Source organism: Euprymna scolopes, chromosome 20 (assembly GCF_053919585.1).
Source record: "Euprymna scolopes isolate OS-2025 chromosome 20, ASM5391958v1, whole genome shotgun sequence".
Classification (NCBI taxonomy): Eukaryota; Metazoa; Mollusca; class Cephalopoda; order Sepiida; family Sepiolidae; genus Euprymna; species Euprymna scolopes.
This window is the reverse complement of record NC_136501.1, coordinates 55003934-55012778: the sequence shown is the minus strand read 5'-3', so window position 1 is coordinate 55012778 and position 8845 is coordinate 55003934. Positions and strand designations below refer to the sequence as shown.

The 8845-nt window shown below is 35.3% G+C and overlaps 1 pseudogene; it reads left to right on the top strand.

The window, feature by feature from the left end:
* Positions 1 to 4180: 4180 nt before the first annotated feature.
* On the top strand, positions 4181 to 4308 carry LOC145241770 (U2 spliceosomal RNA; annotated as a pseudogene).
* The last annotated feature ends 4537 nt before the right edge of the window (positions 4309 to 8845 follow it).

Sequence of the window (8845 nt, the reverse complement as noted above, 5' to 3'; positions counted from 1 at the left end):
AAAAAAGAAATTTATTTCTTTTGTTTTCATTTAATTTTACTCTATATAAAAAAAAATCTCGCATTGTTCTTGGCTTTTAATTTTACCTTATAATTTTCTTCAACAATGCTTCAAGCAAACTACAATCTACTTATATATATATATATATATATATATATATTTAGGCAGCATTTTTTCTCTATGGCATATTTCATTAAATAAAATAGACGTTTTTTGTTTATTAATTCTATTTTCGATCCTTTCCAACTTCCGAATAACAGTTTCCACTTCTGCGGGAACTGGCTGATGTAATCACCATATTTATCATATTATAAATTGTTCAAAATCAGTTAGAAGTTGAAGGATTGGAAATTACTCGGACTTATTATAAATATGGTGATTACATCAACCAGTTCCTACTAGAAGTGAAACTGTTATTCGGAAGTTGGAAAGGTTCGAAAATAGAATTAATAAACAAAAAACGTCTATTTTATTTAATGATGGTTGGTTGGTTGTTTTTGTTTTATGGCATATCAACCTTTTTCAGGTTATTTAATGCCGAATCTAGTTATTTTGAGGAACGATTTTTATGGAGTATATATTTTTTTTTTAGGTCAGATTCTATTTAACCCATAGTTGGGACCCTAACAGGTACTATCACTCCGGGTCAGAGTGGACCTGGGAGCAATGGCAATTAAAGGGTGGCTCCACACTCCCCAAGGCCCGCAAGGTGGGGCTTCACCATCGGATATAGTTTCAGGTCATATCCAGGACCGGTTTATTTAATGAAATATATATATATATATATATATATATATATATATATATATATATATATATATATATATACTTTTTATTCATTTTACATAAGCACTAATAAACATGTTTCGGTCTGCCAGTTACTAGTAACTAGAGACCTCTTCAGTCGATGTTGCTTATGCAAAAGCTTAGTCCATAATGAAAATCATTCAGGGATTCAGCAATGACATGAAAAAAATTTATCAGGAAGTCAAATTACATGTCATTAAGAATTAGAAATAAGTTACTAGAAACTAGATAACCGAAACATGCTCATGAATGTGTAATACCTCTATAAGGCCACCATTCGCCCATGTATGGAGTACTGTTGTCACATCTGGGCATGTGCATCTGCTGCTTGTCTCTCGCTCCTGAGAATCCCCAACCTGATAGGTCCTGAACTGTCATCTAGGCTTCAGACTCTGTCCCATCGACGAGATGTTGCATCCCTCTGCCTGTTCTACAAATACTTAAATAGTGAATGCTCTGACGAACTGCAAACACTTGTACCTCCCCGACGTAACTACCCCCGACAAACCCGACAAGCTACTGAGTCTCATCCCTTTACAGTAGAGATCCCGAGGTGCAAGAAACCCTTTTACTCCAATAGTTTCTTCCCCAGAACTGCGGGTCTTTGGAACTCCCTTCCGGGATTCTGCTTTCCCAACTGCACTGATATGCAGAAGTTCAAGTGTAATGTTAACAAACATCTTTCTACTCATCTCCCTTTATAATGACCCTGCTAATTAAGTCCCTGATAATAGCCCCCTGCTTCAAAGTGGCACTGTGCCTTGTTTGCGGTAAAAATTGAATAAAAAAAATATAAATGCTTATGTAAAAACAAATAAAAAGTATATCTCGCCCTACTTCGCTGTTGAGCACTCTTGTATTAACCTCGTTTAAACTTCATTGGTTATTTTACCCTCGGAAAATATTAACCTGGAATTATACACACACACACACACACACACACACACACACACACACACACACACACACACACACACACACACACATATATATATATTATGTATTCATCAACGTTTTGTCTTCATTGTAAGACGACTTCTTCTGGATGAATCAAATTAAGAAAATAAAATACCTGTACAATATTTGAAAATATGTTTTTGATGTAATGAAATGTAGTGGCACCAAAAGAAGATCATGCTAACTGTTTTGTGGTCTGCGATCGGTTTCATCCATTACAGTTTTTTGAATGCAGGCGAAACCATTACGGTAGAAAAGTGCTGTCAACAAACGGATGAAATGCATCAGAAACTTCGACAACAACACCCAGCATTAGTCAACAGAAAAGATCCAATTCTCCTCCACGACAATGCCCAACCACACTTTGCTAAACTGAACTTGCAGAAGTTGAACGAATTGGGCTACGAAGCTCTGCTTCATGCACCATACCCTCCAGACATCTCACCTATCGACTATCACGTTTTCAAGCATCTCGACAACTTTCTGCGTGAAAAATGCTGCAAAAAACCTAAGCGATATCAAAAACGCATTCAGCGACTTCATCATCACCAGAACGTAAGATTTTTTTATGTTACTGGTATAAATCCACTTGTTTTGCGTTGGGAAAAGAGTATTGATTCTGATGGTGCTTATTTCTATCAACACATTTTTGTTTGAGCCGAGATATGTGCATCTGAAGTTAAAAGTTAAAAAACCGCAAGAACATTTTTTGTCAACCTGATATATATATATATATATATATATATATATATATATATATATATATATATATATATATATAGTAGCATCCAAAACTAAGGGACAAAATTTTAAAACCTAACATTTGTTAGAAATAACAACTGTGAAAAGTGTAAATTTCGATAACTGGTAGTCGTTATCATCCATAATAGCATACTAAAATTTGAATCATTTGCAAAGGATAGAAAAAGAATTATAACAATTATTTATTTATTTTCAAAATAGGAACGTCTAAAAGTAAGGGACAAAATTGAGAAAAACAATGTAAACAGTATGCTATATTCAAATTTATTGATTTCCTCAAAAAGAATAAGTCTTACTTAGTCATTTGTAAACCTGTGCGAAACGCCAAAAACTTGATTACTCTGTGAGAGAAGCTATTGTGAAGCTACACAAGGAAAAGCACACCATTAGAGAGATTTCAGAGAAAGTGAAACGTTCCAAGAGTGTTGTAGGCAGGGTTGTTAAATCCTACAATGATACTGGCAAAATAGTGCTTTTAAAACTGCAGACCCCGCAAAACTTTGGCAAGAGAGGATCGAATAATGCAGCGTATGTCATTAAAAGACCGTTTTAAGTCATTCACAGAAATTAAAAGGGTTATGAATAGTACCTCATGTGTTAATGTGTTTCTAGATGACTGCACGAAATAGGGCTGTTTAATCGAACCCCAGGAAATAACCACTTGTTAGTTCGAAGAATAAGAAGAAGGGGTTAGAGTTTGCAAACAGGTATGTAATTTGGACATATGAAAATTGGGCAAAAGTATTTTTCAGTGATGAAAGCAAGTTTAATTTATTTGGAAATGATGAAAAAATAAACAATGTAAAGAGACGTATTGAGACGTATTAAGCGCAAAGTGTACTAAGAATACTGTCGTTTGGGGGCGGAAGCGTCATGGTATTTGGAATATTTTCTAGCCAAGGTACAATGCCATTTGTCCGGTTACAAACTCGTGTAAACGCGCAAATCTATAAAAAACATTGTTGAAGGCCATATTGTGTCAATCATACAGAATTCAAGTTTCCATAGGGCTACCTTTATGCAAGATAATGCCCCATGTCACAAGGCAAAGATGGTAATGAGTTACCTTAGCGAGCAAGTGTTCGAAATTATGGATTAGCCACCGCAAAGTCCTGCCTTAAATCAAATAGAAAATCTTTGGAAGATCTTAGGAGTGAAAGTTATGGAAAGAAATCCAACTGTTAGGAGGATTTGTGGGTGAAGCTTCAAGAATATTGGTCTAAAATCAGTATTGAGGATTGTAAAGAACTGGTTCGTTCTTGTAGTCGAAGATATGCAGCTATCATTGAGAGCAAGGGCTCATTTACTAAATATTGGTTGTACATGTATTTTTATTGTTTTTTTGGCTGTTTACATTGTTTTTCTCAATTTTGTCCCTTACTTTTGGACATTCATATTTTGAAAATAAATAAATAATCATCATTATATTATTACGCTTATCGCTCCGTCCGTTATCATGCTGTGCATCCCTAAAAAAGGAAAGTAGAATATTCCAAAAAGTGTAAAATTCCAATTTTTTTTTTTAAAAGGGTGACAAGGTTAATTTGGAATATTCCAAAAAGTGGAAAAATTAACCTTTTCACCCTTAAAAAAACCCTTAAAAAAAACAAAAAAAAATTGGTGTCGCTGTTGAGGCAAAGCTAATAAAAATGATTTGTCTTTCTTGGCTTTTTGGCTAAGATCAAAGTGTAGTATCTGTTCTTCACGTGCTACATTTCAATTTCTTCTCTCTCAGTGAAAGAGAAATCCTTTACGACTAAGACAATTTTTTCTCCACCTTAAAAAAACGACCCTGGTGTTTAAATCTGTCCCGTGGGAAGGCATTGTGAATAGGTACTACGTTTAATGTAACAAAGTTTTAATATTAAAAGAGTAACTGGAAAAAGTTATTTCTGATTAAATTACAAAATGCCCTGGAAGTGTCACTCCTGATTAATTATAAAATGCCCTGGAAAATGTCCATTCTGATTATTTTTTTTTGCTTACTCCCCCCCCCCCACAAGGGCGGAATTGGACATGAGGTCGGTTAAAAATTTAGGGGGAAACCAGCTCCTCAAAAGGGGCTCTCTGGTCAATAACAAAAATATGAATTGTATCAGTAATGAAGGATTTCTCCTCCATTAACCAAGACCAAAAAATGGGGGTATTTAAGTCACTGGAATGCTGAAACTGATAGTACACTCAGACATTCATGTTGAAGCAATAGGGTAGATATATAAATTCCCGTTCACATACACATTTCAGGATAAAGCTAGAACCCAGAACTAGATAGAATCGAGCAATTGCATCGACAACGGACAACGCCAGACCCAAAGTGGGTTTCGATGTACTGCATCTCATCAGTGACGTGCTCCGACATAGGCGCGAACACAGGTCGTCGCACTCATGAAGTGTGCAATACTGACGACCTAACGATATGGGCCATGGCGCAATCTATTGACTATGCCTCGATTTTTTAAATTCTTATATTTTCATCCAGTTCTACATTCTACGATGTGACAAGCAACGCGTCATATACAACTAAGATAGTTACTGCTGGTATGCAGGCGGTAGATATCACATCTACAAACTTAACTGAAATTAGCCGACTCCCCAGACACGATTACGGAACAACCTTATTTGTTGAGGGACATCACGTCCCTACGAAGGATGACCCGCTTTTTCTACATATATTAGACATTAAGAGGAGATTATAGATAGATATATAAATTCCCGTTCACATACACCTTTCAGGATAAAGCTAGAACCCAGAACTAGATAGAATCGAGCAATTGCATCGACAACGGACAACGCCACTTCATGAGTGCGACGACCTGGGTTCGCGCCTATGTTGGAGCACGTCACTGATGAGATGCAGTACATCGAAACCCACTTTGGGTCTGGCGTTGTCCGTTGTTGTTGCAATTGCTCGATTCTATCTAGTTCTTGGTTCTAGCTTTATCCTGAAAGGTGTATGTGAACGGGAATTTATATATCTATCTATAATCTCCTCTTAATGTCTAATATATATATATATATATATATATATATATATATATATATATATATATATATATATATATATATATATACTAGCATGGGTACCTAGCGTTGCCTGGGTTGACATTAAGTTCCGTTTGGAACACACCTGCTATACTAATCATTTTCATCATGGGCAACATGGATACCCTCACAACAATTCCAAAAATAAAAGAACGGATAAAAACATGTAAATGCAATCGCCCCCGAAAAGAAGAAGTACCTGATACCCTCTCCACCAGATATTTTGGCAGAATGGATATAAATAGAAGAGTCTATTCTCCGGATATTCAAGAATGTAACCCCCTCCCCGCTAAAATTACATAATTAAAAATAAATCATTACAACTTTTGTTTCAATAAAAATAGCAGCGAATGCCCGTGCGATCGCAAAAAAAAAAAAAAAAAAAAAAATAGCCAAGTAGGTAGAGCCCTTTAAAATAAATGAAGATCTACCGAAAATTAATCCCCAAAACAATTAAATTTAATTCATCATATTTTGGGGTTCATTTTGTTTATAAAATTGTTAGGTGAAAGTACAGAATGGTGTCATAAAAATACATTAAATTTATCATTATTTTATGTTTCAAATGTAATTCCCGCCCCCATCACAAAAAAGACTGTATTTGTAATGTTTTGCCCTCCCCTCGATCGCCATACTTGGAAAAATGCTAGAGATGACATGTCCCGTTGAACGCTTTGTGTCCCAAAAATGGGTGTTCATATTACGTTAAATTTATATAGAAAAGTAATCCCCCACTTTAAAATGGGGCTAAACGACGCTGTGCCACGTCGTAAAATTTCACCTTTTTTTAATTAGAAATTTAAGTTTGTAATCGATGAGATTAACGTGAAAAAAGAAACGAAAGTGTAAATTTTAGAATTCAGAGGGGGGCAGTAGATCTTTATTTTTTAAAGGTATTAAACGACGCTGGGTCACATCGTAAAAATTTACCGATTTCTGTATCGCTGTTTAAAGAATAATCACGACAAACGAATGAAACGTTCGGAAGATTCTAAGGGGCAAATAACTCTTAAAGTTTTTAAAAATTCGATGTTGGAATAATAATTCGAAATAAATTAAATATGTTATCAATATAATTATTGTTTAAAATTTATTAAATAACAATTTTAAATAGAACACTTAAAACAATTCTCTCGCTAGAAACATTAATTAAGATACCGCTATTTAATACAATCGAGTTTTCCTAATGTCATATGCAAATGAGATGATCTCTTAATTGTATCTAGTTTTCAAGAATGAAACTATATATAGAAATAAATGAAAGAGTAAAGTAAGGAACCTTTTGTATATATTAATAAAATTGTGAACAAACAAACAAAAAACAGACAGGAATACGGATATATATATATATATATATATATATATATATATATATATATATATATATAGATATACTAGCGGGGGTACCCGGCGTTGCCCGAGTGTTTGTTTCCGGGACGGGGGGGGGAGTTTTAAAAAATGCTATGGTAGGTAAGTAGGAAGGATCAAACCCGGAGTCATGAGTAAAAGTAGGAAAATAAAGTGTGAAAAAAAAAAACACATCTGCAACGTTAACAGTTCGGCCACCAAGAAAAGTCCATTCCAGTTGTTTAGGAAAAAAAAAAAAAAACGACTACGGTAGGTCGGCGCGAACGTGAAAATATAATGTGAATTGTCCAGCACGCTAACCACTACGCCACAGAGCACTGCAGCTTAGTTTAGTGATTTTAAATAACTTCACATGAAAGAACTACGAAGCCAAACCGGTGTTCTCTTCTCAACTTTTCCTTGTGAACGATCCCCAAACGGTGTTAAGTGGTGGCAGGGGGAGGAGGAATTTATTAGAGAGAAAATATTTTACCACTTCCATTGATCTTAACCGATTTTGGCCGTGACTTCTCAGCAGAAAAAGTATAGAAATCTAAGATTATCGAGGAATTTGAGAAATAATAAGCCTATAACACACCTCAGATATTGTTCTGCCGTTTGTGCATATTATATTTGCATGAAATATCTTGATTTTTAATCCTATTAATGTCAAAATCAGACGGGAAAAAATGAGTTCATTTTATTTATATAGAAGATAGAAGAAGAAGATAGAAGAAGAAGAAGATAGAAGAAGAATAGAAGAAGAATAGAATAGAAGATATATATATATATATATATATATATATATATATATGTAGAGAGAGAGAGTTGCAGCCAAATCCAACACTAAGCTAACAGTAAACGATCTACCAAGAAGTGTTGAGGAGCGTGGTGAAGCCATGGATGACTGAAATCGCTGCTGCCCTTAAGTCTTCCAACAAGATCCAGCTGACCACACACGACCAAGACGATCCAGACATAGCTGTTACATAATATTCTTCACCATTCGTCACCAGACTTATGATTCTCCTTCTTACCCGAGTGTGCTCACCTTGATTATTTCTTCTGGAGCTTTATACTGGCTAAGGTCAACAAAATGCCAACAAAGTGCCCGACTGAGCTCCAATCTATGGTCCCCTTCACACAAATCATTCGACTATCAACAATTTCCTCCACTCTGTATCTAAATGCAGATTCCACGAACAATGCTTTTTTCTCTCTAGAACTGCCTGCATGTGGAACATTTTTCTGCTCTCCTGCTCCCTGGCCGACTAGTAGCCTTCAAGTCACATGTAAACAAGTTCTTGTTGAACCGTCTGCTTCAACAATCGAATTGTACCCAACTAACACCATTGACGATTACTACAGTACCATCTTACATTCATTAACTCTTATCCTCGGTGGTATTAGGGCCTTCATATGTGCTGACTTCCTTGTAAAAAAATAATTAAAAGAATAAGGTTTCGGATAACTAGTTTCATTAAAAAGCAAAGCAAATGAGCACGATAGCATAAACAGAGTCCGGGTCATATTTTATATTTTGCCTCGCATAGGTCTAAAAAGTCAGCAATATGTTCCCATCCCCGTTCGAAAACTTTGGAGATCTCTGGTCCAAGTTAAACAAACAATCGCGAACAACTTAACGAAACGGTTACTTGTACAAAAAAAAAAAAAAAAAAAGCAAAACAAAAAAACCCCTAAAAACGGCGATTAAAGAGAAAAGGTAAAATCAGTCAATAATAAAGAGAACAAGAAGAAAAAGGTAATTCTCATTTTAAATCTACAACGAATATTTAAGCTTGCCACTGACTATCTCTATTTATATCTAAAAGACACTGTGTGTGTCTGTGTATGTATCTATGTATGTGAGTACGTTCCCTATGAACTCCGAAACGGTTGGGTCGACTTTTTTGTAATTTTACACAGATGT